Genomic DNA, 13,565 nt, shown 5'->3' with positions numbered 1-13,565 from the left:
CTATTCAATCGACGGTATGGGAGTCGACTCGGTGATCCAACGACAATGGATGGTTCGAGTTTGTTCACATCACCTGGTCTCTTCTCGAAAGTTCATTTCTCCGCCATTTACCTGCTCTGCTGCTTGGTTTCTGTTCTCGTTCATGGGTCTGTTCACTCGGCACCCAGGCTTCTGTAAGCTACTGAAAGGTGCCGAGAATGCTACAGCCTGAACCATGCACCCAAACCCAATTACAGGTAAGCCATCATTATTTTCCCGTTATGCAGCAACGTTTGAACATGTTTAAAGTCGGTCGGATTTTTTTTGTTTTTATTTTTTTTGTATTGAACAGGAAACTCATTACACAGTTGCTAGCTAATACCCCTCTTTCTGTGCAGGGTCCTCACGTCTCCGCCTTCGAATTTAGCTTCGAATGGGGACTCAGTGCTACAGAGATGGATTTAATGCTCCAATACTCTGGGTATGAGATTTTCTCTAAGTCTAGTTAAAGTATTTTAATTGCTTTTTCCTTTTCCTCTCAGGAAACTGTGAGCGAGGGTTCTTACCCTGAAATTGTTTCAGTTTATGCACATGTTAAGTTGGGTTCTCAGACAGATTGTCTTGCACAGGGATTCGGCCATATCGTTGCACCTTCCAGGCTTAACGCCTCCTGGCTAGCTCAGATTTGTCTTTATGTTTTTCAGTTAATTGGGTCCCTTTTGGTAGAGATTGATATAGGGAAATAATGGGACCGAGCCCTCTGATGGCTCCTCTGGTTTTTTTTCTATTGTTGTGTCCACTATATTATTTCCAGTTTTAATTTAAGTAAAAGACCTCGGTTTTGTTTGTAACACTCGGCCTAGTGAAGTATGTTGAAAGTCGAACCCTTACGACTTCTAGTCAAGCCTGCTTTTGCTACTCATGCAATGGATATTAAGTCTCACAGACTTATTGTGATGAATTTAGCTATAATACAACACGATTTCTTTGAATTTCTCTATTAGTTTTGAATATTATGATGAAGCACTCGATTTATGTTCAGATATAATAGACATTGGGAACACCCCCTCCTGGGTTAATTCATCTGTGGAAATATGTTTTCTTTTCCTCTATGCAACGTTATATATTATAGCCTTTTACTACAATGCTTCAATTTCGTTGAATAGCAAGTTCCATGCACAGTGTCGTTACTTATGTAGTTATAAGTTCCGCGTTGCTGTTTCTTTTAATTGCCTACCGAGATTTCTTTAATTTACTAACACATAGATTTACTTACTCGCTCCTCCATGAGTGTTGTTTCTCGATTCACTCCTTGGATTATAACTTCCAGTCACCCAGTTTAGCGTATATGAATTCCCACTGTTACCTTGCGGAAACAATTTGGGCAGTGTGCCACAGTTGATGTTTTTTTTTTGTTATACGAACGTTCAGCACAATCATCCGACTTCCTTAGATTCTCTTGGGTGATGGTGACAGGGTATTTTTGTTGTAATCTAATAAACGTATGGCTACTAAGCATACTTAATTTTGCCTTTAATGACGGGTTTTCTTGTAGTAAACTAACAGAGAAAAGTATAGCCATTGTGAATATATTTTAACCCGACAATCTAGGCTATTTCAGTAGTGGTTTTCCTCCATTTAAATGTATTCAACTTCTTCCACATCGGATTTTAATCTTGGAACGATACCCTATGCCTAGGGTTCTGGGAACATTACCCTACACCTATGATTCTGGAAACGAAACCCTACACCTAGGGTTCTAGAAAAACGAAACCCTACACCCAGGGTTCTGAGTATATATAAAATATACAAAATAACTTTCTTTCTGTAGTCAGCAATTTTAATTTCAACTATAAAGTTTACAGTAATAATTCTTTTTGGCCTTCCCTATTCACTCATGCACGACTTGCCTTCTTCCACGACACTCTGCTCTGCGTCTCACGTGAGGAAGAATGGTTTATGTATTTACACTTTGCTCCCTCAACTGTACACCTGTTGACTACGCTAACCCTCACAATATTTCTTTTGTTTTTGGTTTTTTGTTTATTGAATTAACATGGTTCTTGATAAAAATATCTTTTACCCCTAACTCATTTCGGGATAAATCACTACAACATTGCAACCATTTAGCACAACATGCTTCATCAATGTTTTAAAAGTTTTTGAAAACAGTTCAGTTGCTTACCTGAGTCACTGTTGCTTGCTTAAAACACCTGAAAAGCTGAGATTACCTCTGTCATCTGCTTTCACCCTGCCACCTGTCCATGAGATTCGTCTTTCGGGACCAGAATATCCCCCCTTGCTCTCTTGCAAGACCACTGTGTGCAGCAAGATATTCGCACTTAGTGCCTGGCTATCTGGTCATCACTAGACTTAGCCATTTTCTCTTCTTTTTTTTTCTTCTGTCTGTCCCAAATGCACATAAATTTTCCCCTTTTCCCCCTTTTGCCTCTGGAAGCCTTTCCAGTTAGGAAAATAGTTAGGGTTGGAAATCATAGCAACTGCCTTGCCTCTAACTTCCTCCTTGAGAAGTGGCCAGCTTTTTAAGAAAACATTTCTTAAATTTTTTAAAAGCTAACATTATTTAAATTCAAACAGATAATGTTGTTAATACAGTTCATCATTTACCACAGTAAAGTCAAATATTTACATTTATCCCGGGGCATTACATCTCCCCCTCCTGAAATTAGACATCATCCCGATGTCTTTCGGCCACAAACAACCCTGGATACGTTTGTTTCATGAGCTCCTCATCTTCCCAGGTAGCCTCTTCAGGCCCAAAGTGCTACCACTGCACTTTAACTTGGGTAATAGCTCGCTTCCGCAGCATTACTTCTCTCCGATCGAGGATGTTCAATGGTTCGACCAAAATTTCTCCTTCCAGTTCGACCTGCAACATGCAACATCCTAAGTTAGTTTTCTTTTAAAGGAAACATTTTTCGACTGATTAACTGGAGATAATTCTCACCTGTATATTCTGACATCTGATTACATGTTTAGGATCATAAACATATTTTTTTAACACGGAAACATGGAAGATGTTGTGGACCTGTATGTGACTTGGCAGGGCGAGCTGGTAAGCTACCGACCCAATTCTTGCTAAGACCTGAAAGGGTCCACAAAATCGGGGTGCCAATTTAGTGCACCCGCTCCATTGCAATGTGCTCTTTTTTGCTCGAATTCTCACGTATACGTGGTCACCCACTTGATATTCTTTAAATCTCCTTTTCTGGTCAGCAAAGTTCTTTTGCCTATCCTGAGCTGCCTTTAAATTAACTCGCACTTTCTTAACCATTTCTTCCATCTCCTTAAGCATGTCGGGTCCCAACATTAGCCTATCTTCCGGCCTGCCCCAACTTGAGGGTGTGCGGCACTTTCGCCCATACAATACCTCAAACGGGCTCATTTGTAATGATGTATGATAGCCATTATTATATGCGAACTCGACCAAGTGCAGATAATCTTTCCACTTATTCGATTGCTGCTTTACATATTCCCTTAACATATCTTCCAACATCTGGTTCACCGGCTCTGTTTGTCCATCAGTTTGAGGGTGAAATGCTGTGCTGAAATTCAATTGAGTCCCCAATTCTCCAAACAATGTTTTCCAAAAGGTCGAGGTGAATTTCACATCACGGTCTGAAATGATTGTTTTAGGTAATCCATGTAGTCTAAATATGTTTTGCATAAAGATGTGGGCAATCTGCACAACTCTATAAGTCGATTGCACAGGTATAAAATGCGCTGATTTGCTTAATTTGTCCACCACCACCATGATGGAATCGTTATTTTTCCTTGTCTTGGATAAACCTGTTATAAAGTCCATGGAAATGGTTTCCCACTTCCATTCTAGAATAGGTAGTGGTTGTAACAACCCCGCCGGATATTGATGTTCCGCCTTAATTTGTTGGCACTCCAAACACCATGCCAAGTACTCCACCACATCCTTCTTCATACGTGGCCAATAATACTCCTTCTGGAGTGTTGTTATCATTTTCTAATATCCCGAGTGTCCAACATAGTGACTTCTATGAAATTCTTCCAAAATCAAGTTCTTAATACTATTTTGATGGGGCACATACAGCCTCCCCTGATAGTACAACATTCCCTCTGTACCCAAAGCATAACCCAACTATTTTTCTTTGCTGGTGGGGTGTTGTACGTGCTGTTTTATTTGCTGATATATCATATCTTGCTCTGCTGTCCTCTTAATCATCTCTACAAAGGGGCTTTTCCATTCGCTGGAAGAAACCTCGTACAAACATTGCAATTTCTGGCCCGGTTCTCTTTCCCTTTCAAGTGCTTGATTTTGAAATCAAAACCACCTAGGAAATCCACCCACTGTGCTTGCCGGGCATTTAAGGTGGGTTGGCTAAAATAATTGGTTAGACTGTGGTGGTCTATCAAAAGTAATAATTTTCGTCCCAAAAGGTAATGTCGCCACATTTTCAAGGTGTGAATGACGGCTCCCAATTCTAGATCATAAGTGGAATATTTTTGCTCATGCTCTTTCAGTTTCCTGGACTCGTAAGCAATTACTTTCCCTCCCTGCATCAACATGCCTCCTACACCTTCTTTGCTTGCGTTAGTACACACCACATAATCCTTGTTAGGATCAGCTATACTTAGAATGGGTGCGGTGGTGAGTAGATGCTTAAGCTGCTCAAAACTTTTTTAGCATTCCGGGGTCCACCTAAAAACTCTTCCTTTCTTTTGTAAGGAAGTGATAGGATATGCCACTTTTGAAAATCCTTCTACAAATCGTCTGTAATAACCAGCTAATCCCATGAAGGATCTGATATCTGCTACATCCTTCTATACAGGTCATTCCATTATGGTCTTTATCTTTTCGGGATCTACCGCGATCCCTTCCTTCGTGATTATATGGCCCAAATACTGTATTTCTTCCTTGAAAAAGTCGCACTTGCTGAACTTGGCATATAACTGGTGTTCTCAGAGGGTTTGCAACACTATTCTGAGGTGCTCTTTGTGCTCTTCCATAGTGCGGGAATATATCAGTATATCATCAATAAAGATCAACACGAATCTATCCAAATATTTATGGAATATGTTGTTCATTAAACACAAAAGTCGCAGGGGCGTTGGTTAACCCAAAGGGTAGCACCACAAACTCGTAATGCCCATACCTTGTTCTAAGAAAAGTCTTAGCTATGTCTTCCTCCTTAATCCCGATTTGGTGATAACCTAATCACAAATCGATCTTGGAAAATACTCTTGCTCCCTTCACTTGATCAAAAAGTTCATCGATCCAAGGTAAGGATACTTGTTTTTAATGGTCAATTTATTCAACTGATGATAATCTATGCACATGCGAAGGTTCCCGTCCTTTTTCTTAACAAACAATACTGGAGCTCCCCACGGAGACACACTGGGGCGAATGTAATTTTTGTCTAGCAGTTCTTGTAACTGCATTTTTAGCTTTGTCAACTCAGGTGTACTCATTCTGTAGGGTGCTCGGGATACCGGTGCTACCCCTAGTACCAACTCGATAGTAAAGTCTATATCTCTCTTAGGTGGCAGTCCGAGAATCTCCTCCGGAAACACATCAACAAATTCTTGTATCACAGGGATGTTGTCCAAAGTGGTTGTTTTATCTTTCGAGTTAGCATAGCCCACTTGGATGGCATACATCTGACACCCCTTTCTAATACATTTCGCTAGTTGAGAGGTAGTTATTGGCCGAATCTGCACTGATCGCTTAATCCCCTGCAGCTCCTGCCTTGCTCCAAGTTCATCTCTGTAATAGATAGTCTTTGTTTTGCAGTTGACTAGGGACCAGTGTTTTTCTAGCCAATCCATACCAATAAGGACATCATATGAACCAAGGCGAAGTACATTCAAATCTGCCTTTATTGACTGTCCTGATATCTTTAAGGGGTAGTTATCGACCTTAGACAATACTCTTCGCTTCACCCCTGTAGCCAACTGTACTAACCATGGGTTCCTAAATTTAACAGTTTGCAATTTACATTGCTCCACAATCTTAGGGCTAATATAACTTAATGTGGCTCTAGGATCAATTAAAACAGTGACAGTAAGGTATGAAATTTTACCTTCGAATTCCACCATGGTCGGCTGGTACTTTGCCTGACGATCCTCCAGAGCAGCATTAATCTTGGGTAGACTATGTCTTACGTCACTGAATGTCGATGCTTCATGGATCTGGGAAATCTGTTCGGTTCCCTTCCGTTGAGGACAGTTTTTAACGTAATGGGGTCCACTATAGCCCCAACATTGCACGGGAGGCCTCGTTGTTCCTTCACCGTCTAATTTACCAGGGGGTTCACTGGTCCTTGACTCATTGGTTGGCTTTGACTTGAGTGAACTTTTCTATAAATTCCTACTATTTTTCCCTTTCACAAAGCCCTTGTTACCTCCACCTTGACTCCCTTTATTATTTCCAGCCAATTTGCTATTCCTCTTATCAGTCCCTCTTTTACCTGGAACCTCTCCCTTATACTTACTTTGCTAGTAGCAAATTTTGGCTTTACGTATTACTTTGTCCATTGTCTTCGGATTGTCAAACTCAATCCTTTCCCTCATACTCAATGGTAAACTACTGACAAATCTCTGCACTTTAGCCTTTTCCTCTTTAATATAAGGTACATAACGAAGTAATGATGTAAAACAGGTGATAAATTCATCCATGGTTTGCTGTCCCAAACGCAAGTCATGGAATTCTCTCGCTTTTTCGTTATAGAAACGTTCTGTCAAGTACCTTTCCTTAAAATATGTTTGAAATTTTTCCCAAGTGATATTCTGTTCACTTACTCCTTTCACAATCTTGACTTCCTCCCACCACAGAGTGGCTTTCCCTTGTAACTGGAAAATGGCTAACTGAGCCTCGAGGTTGTGATCGTATTCATATAGCTGGAAATATTTGTTCATATTAATTAGCCATGCCTCAGCTGCCTCTTCTTGTTCCCCATCAAAGTGTGGCAGTTTAATCTTGCGGAATTCCCCTTGCAACTCTATCCGCTGTCTTTTTGATGTCTGCTGCTCAGAAGCATTATCAGATCACTCCTCCCATTCTTCCTCCCTTCCTTCCGACCCCTCTGGTTTCATGTGGTGAGTCCGTTCCTCCGACACCCTTTGCTGCTCAGCACTGGGATTCAGCAGTTGCTAATTTTGTTTGTCGGATAGGCTCTTTAGAATCCTTTCCTGCTCCATGGTTAACCTCGCGTTATCTTCCCGTAATCGGGCCATTTCATTTTTCAACTCTTGTACTGTCTCTAATATTGCAAGGTTCGTATTGCGAGTCTCCTCTCCAAGCTGTACCCATAATTCTGGGTTATGTCCAGGGCTTGTTGCAGGTCCCTGGCCCGCTACAAACCTGTGTGGTCCGCTGCCTGCCCTTCTCATGTTGGTTGTCTTCTATTTTCCTGGTCTTGGCCTAAGAATCTGAACAGAGAAAAGGGTTAGCACATCACAATTTTTTTGTTTTTGAGTATAATTAGAAATACAGAGATAATATATAATGAATTTACTTCAGTCGTTTATTCCCCAGAGGCCACAATTTTGAAAACGTGGCTCTGATACCACTTGTCATACTCCCGAAAAGATTTTTTTTTTTTTTTTTTTATCCCATGCATAAGCCAATGCTGTTAGCCACGATGTACGAGTACATAATCTCATGCTATTTATTCACATCACATGTATTACGTTTGATTTATCCATAATTCAAAAAAAAATAAACTGTTTTCTATTCACACATACAAGGGTCCATCTACCAACGAAGATGGCAATCTTCGACATTTACTTAGGCCTACTCGGCAAGTTCAATATACACCGTCGATTGGGTATGGGGAGATGAGTCATCGATCCATGATCGTCGACTCTGCCACCTTACTATTGATAGATTTGGAATGTTGTATTAATGCCTGCACTACCACTGTACGTGGCGTGTGCAGCTCTGCCCAACACTGCTACTGCCTTGGGATCCCTATTCAATCGACGGTGTGGGAGTCGACTCAGTGATCCAATGGCGATGGATGGTTCGAGTCTGTTCACATCACCTAGTCTCTTCTCGGAAGTTCATTTCTCCGCCATTTGCCTACTCTGCCGCTTGGTTTCTGTTCTCGTTCATGGGTCTGTTCACTCGGCACCCAAGCTTCTGTAAGCTACCGAAAGGTGCCCAGAACGCTACAGCCTGAACCATGCACCCAAACCCGGTTACAGGTAAGCCATCATTGTTTTCCCCTTATGCAGCAACATTTGAACATGTTTAAAGTCGCTCGGAAGTTTTTTTGTTTTTATTTGTTTTGTATTGAACAGGAAACTCATTACATAGTTGCTAGCTAATACCCCTCTTTCTGTGCGGGGTCCTCACGTCTCCGCCTTCGAATTTAGCTTCGAATGGGGACTTAGTGCTACAGAGATGGATTTAATGCTCCAATACTCCGAGTATGAGATTTTCCCCAAGTCTAGTTAAAGTATTTTAATTGCTTTTTCCTTTTCCTCTTAGGAAACTGTGGGCAAGGGTTCTTACCTTGAACTTGTTTCAGTTTATGCACATGTTAAGTTGGGTTCTCAGACAGATTGTCTTGCACAGGGATTCGGCCATATCGATGCACCTTCTAGGCTTAATGCCTCCTGGCTAGCTCAGATTTGTCTTTACGTTTTTCAGTTAATTGGGTCCCTTTTGGTAGAGATTGATATAGGGAATTAATGGGACCGAGCCCTTTGATGGCTCCTCTAGTTTTGTTTGTTTGTTTGTTTGTTTGTTTTTTTTTTTTTTTTGTGGCCACTGTATTATTTCTAGTTTTAATTTAAGTAAAAGACCTCGGTTCTGTTTGTAACACTCGGCTTAGTGAAGTATACTGAAAGCCGAACCCTTACGGCTTCTAATCAAGCCTGCTTCTACTACTCATGCAATATATATTAAGTCTCACAGACTTATTGTGATGAATTTAGCTGTAATACAACACGATTTCTTTAAATTTCTCTATTAGTTTTGAATATTATGATGAAGCACTCGGTTTATGTTCAGATATAATAGACATTGGGAACACCCCCTCCTGGGTTAATGCATCTGTGGAAATATGTTTTCTTTTCCTCTATGCAACGTTATATATTATAGTCTTTTACTACATTGCTTCAATTTCGTTGAATCGCAAGTTCCATGCACAGTGTCATTACTTATGTAGTTACAAGTTCCGCGTTGCTGTTTTTTCAATTGCCTACTGAGATTTCTTTAATTTACAAACACATAGATTTACTTACTCGCTCCTCCATGAGTGTTGTTTCTCGATTCACTCCTTGGATTATAACTTCCAGTCACCCAGTTTAGCGTATATGAATTCCCACTGTTACCTTGCGGAAACAATTTGGGGAGTGTGCCACAGTTGATGTTTTTTTTTGTTATACGAACGTTCAGCACAGTCATCCAACTTCCTTAGATTCTCTTGGGTGATGGTGACAGGGTATTTTTATTGTAATCTAATAAACGTATGGCTACTAAGCATACTTAATTTTGGCTTTAATGACGGGTTCTCTTGTAGTAACCTAACAGAAAACAGTATAGCCATTGTGCATATATTTTTACCCGACAATCTAGGCTATTTCAGTAGCGGTTTTCCTCCATTTAAATGTATTCAACTTCTTCCATAGTAGCTTTTAATCTTGGAACGATACCCTACGCCTAGGGTTCTGGGAACATTACCCTACACCTAGGATTCTGGAAACAAAACCCTACACCTAGGGTTCTGGAAAAACGAAACCCTACACCCAGGGTTCTGAGTATATATAAAATATACAAAATAACTTTCTTTCTGCAGTCAACAATTTTAATTTCAACTATAAAGTTTACAGTAATAATTCTTTCTGGCCTTCCCTATTCACTCATGCACGACTTGCCTTTTTCCATGATACTCTGCTCTGCGTCTCACGTGAGGAAGAATGGTTTATGTATTTACACTTGGCTCCCTCAGCTGTACACCTGTTCGACTACGCTAACCCTCACAATATTTCTTTTGTTTTTGGTTTTTTGTTTATTGAATTAACATGGTTCTTGATAAAAATCTAATTTACCCCTAACTCATTTCCGGATAAATAACTGCAACATTGCAACCATTTAGCATAGCATGCTTCATCAATGTTTTAAAAGTTTTTAAAATAGTTCAGCCACTTACCTGAGTCACTGTTGCTTGCTTAAAACACTTGAAAAGCTGAGATTACCTCTATTCATCTGCTTTCAACCTGCCACCCGTCCATGAGATTCGTCTTTCGGGACCAGAATCTCCCCCCTTGCTCTCTTGCAGGACCACTGTCCATAGCAAGATATTCGCACTTAGTGCCTGGCTATCTGGTCATCACTAGACTTAGCCATTTTCTCTTTTTTTTTTTTTTTCTTCTGTCTATCCCAACAACACATAAATTTTCCCCTTTTCCCCCTTTTGCCTCTGGAAGCCTTTCCAGTTAGGAAAATAGTTAGGGTTGGAAATCACAGCAACTGTCTTGCCTCTAACTTCCCCCTTGAGAAGTGGCCAGCTTTTTAAGAAAACATTTCTTAAATTTTTAAAAAGCTAACATTATTTAAATTCAAACAGATAATGTTGTTAATACAGTTCATCATTTACCACAGTAAAGTCAAATATTTACATTTATCCCAGGGCATTACAATTATTGAATTAAAATAAATTAGAATTAAAATATCAAATTTTAAAATAAAATAATAAATTAAACTAGAATAGATTAGAATAACAATATTTTCTGATTTTTTTTAAAGCTTTCCATTCCTCACTTTCTGGAATCAGAAGTAGAAAGTGGGTATTACCAGTTCCTTACACACTCACCATTCATATTCCAAAGAAATGCAAAAGGTCAAATAATTGAAAACAAATTTTAATGCTTTATGATATGTTTTACTTATTTACTTTTATATTTTATGTTTAATATTTTCTGAAAATTTTTAATCTCTCTTTTCCATAAATATAATTATTAATTATTAATAACAATTAATTAATAATATTAAATTAGTAAAGTTCATTTTTTCTTCACTTTTCTTATAGTCATATTTTTTCTCTATTTATGTTCACTTTAGCATATTCTTTGTATTATTAATATAAGTTTTTGTTCTTGAAGATGGGTGAAGTGTTCACCAAAACATCAAACACTACAATGAAATGACACCAAAAATGAAATGGAACTTTTGTTATCTAGCAGGGCTTTCTTGATCTTAATGTCTTTCTTTCCTACCTTAATAATTTGTCTCCACACATTCAATTAACCATAGAAATTTAATCTAGTAATTCTTTCCCCTTCCTTGATTTCCTAGTTTTTAGTCTCACTGATGGCACATAAAAAAAGACCCACGCCTATATATATCTTCATGCACATTCCCAAAATTTAAGTGTTTTGAAAACTCTTATTTTGCAATTCCTAAAAAATTTGCTCATCATTTCATTGCTAAAGAAAAATCACATCTAATACAAGCATTTAAATCCAACATCTACTCCTCCTCCTCTCCCATTAATAAAGCCCTTCAAGCCATTATAAAGTATAAGTACCACCATCCTCATTCATCTCCTACTATTGGGATGGTATCCCTCCCTTATATAAAAGGCATTACTATCTTATTTCCGAAAATCTAACCAAAAGAAATATTAAAATTATTTTCAAACCACTCAAAACTCTTAAGTAGTTATTTCAGTTAGCGAATTTTCTTTTTTGATCCTATGATAGGTTCAGGGTCTATCAAGTCCCTTGTTCCTACGAAAAGTCTTACACTAGTCAGATAGGAAACCCCTTTAAAACCCATCTTAAAGAGCATATTGTTGATATTAATCATCATCGATTATTAAAGTCTACAGTAGTTGAGCATTCTTTTAAATTCAACCATCTCATATGTTTTAATTAATAAAAAATCTTAGCCTCAGTTCCTTTCTATAACTCTCGTATCATTTGAAAAGCTCTGAAAATCAAGAAGCACCACAACAACTTCAGTAGAGAACATGACTACAAGTTAAACCAATCTTGACAGTTCTAAGCATAGGGGTCTCATAGATACTTCCATTCCATCCATTAGGTCATAGATACATTGGTCATTCAATTACAAGTAAAAACATGATGAGAGCCACACTTGGCTACTGCCATGAAACACATACATAACCAGCATAATAGGGACAAAATGTCAAGGAAATCATGGCCATATACACCACATATAATCCATCATAATACTCATATAAATACCAGGAGAAATAACTTTTCATTAATGATGTAAAATCCAAACCCGAGATGGGATTTCCACGTTCCGCCCGATTGAAGAATGACTGAGCCAAATCTCTCTTCAACCATTCACCCTCCTGCCATATTCCAAGCATGAACGTGGGATCTCATAGAACACATCAATAAAAAATCATGCAAGGCTTCCATAGGCCAACCACCTCAACCCATCAAATAATGATTCCACCTCATGTTCGAACATCACAAAACCATCATCAGATTGGTCTCCATCCAAACCTTCCAGGGCTTCTAGAGCTTTTGTCCAACCAAGGCTTCCAAGACTAGTAACTCAACCCACATCTTATTCAGGTCTTCCATATAGTTTTTCTAGCCAGAGCTTCTAGGACTAGTATCTCAACCCACCTAGGGCTTCTAAAGCATTTGTCCAACCAAGGCTCTTAGGACTAGTAACTCAACCCAAGCTATTACAGGGCTTCCATAATGTTTTTCCAACCAGGGCCTCCAGGACTAGTAACTCAACCCAAGCTAAGGAAACATGAGAACCAACCAAAAAAAACAGTGAAAGTAAGCCTAGAATCACCATGGCTATCCAGGAAATGGAAAGGCTAGGCAGTCCACTATTAGTCGTGACCATCCTCCATGCGAATTATAGATCATAACCAAAAATCCACATGCCTATGTCATGCATGCCAAAACTAGTGAAAAAATCAAACATGCAACTCGGTACCTGCAAGAAAATATGATGTAGTTGTTGATCTTGATGCCCTATTGCACTTTCCTTCTCTTCCTCTGCCTTATTGCTCCAAAAATCCAATTATGCCACACCCTCCAAGAGTGCTCCAAGAAACTCTAAGTCTACAACAATATGAGAGAGAGATAGAATAATGAGAGATCTCCAAAACTGAACTGACAAAAGGTTACCAACTGATCCTCAGAAGAGTTTTTATGAATGAGGCCTCTATTTTATTAATTTTCCATTATTTTCCTTCATTTTCCTCCTCACATGCAACCTGTGACCTTTCACCTCCTTTTTCTCCTAATTTCCATTATTTTCATAAATAAATGTGCGAAAAATGCCATTTTACCTTTCCAAAGCCTTACTCATTGCCTTTACCATTTTCCTTAGCCATAAACAATCACAAGTCATCCCCATCACTAGGCTTATGCTCAACATTCAACTTGGAATAAGTGTCCCATCATTTGTGGTTATTATTTTGTCTTTATTTACTTTTATTATATGGAATTTTCACCAAGGTTGTTATAGTGTTCATATGCGGGTATGGTAATGAAAATTCGCGTACAGAGTTTGTACCATAGTATTGTCAATACTAGCGGTCATTACCATGGTATTGGCCCATAATAATGAGCATGATAACAGATAT

The sequence above is a fragment of the Pinus tabuliformis genome, chromosome 2_2 (genome assembly GCF_031772625.1).
Source record: "Pinus tabuliformis cultivar Carrire ecotype Pingquan chromosome 2_2, CPIR1, whole genome shotgun sequence".
NCBI lineage: Eukaryota > Viridiplantae > Streptophyta > Pinopsida > Pinales > Pinaceae > Pinus > Pinus tabuliformis.
The sequence above is the reverse complement of the archived record's forward strand: the minus strand, read 5'-3'. Positions refer to the sequence as shown.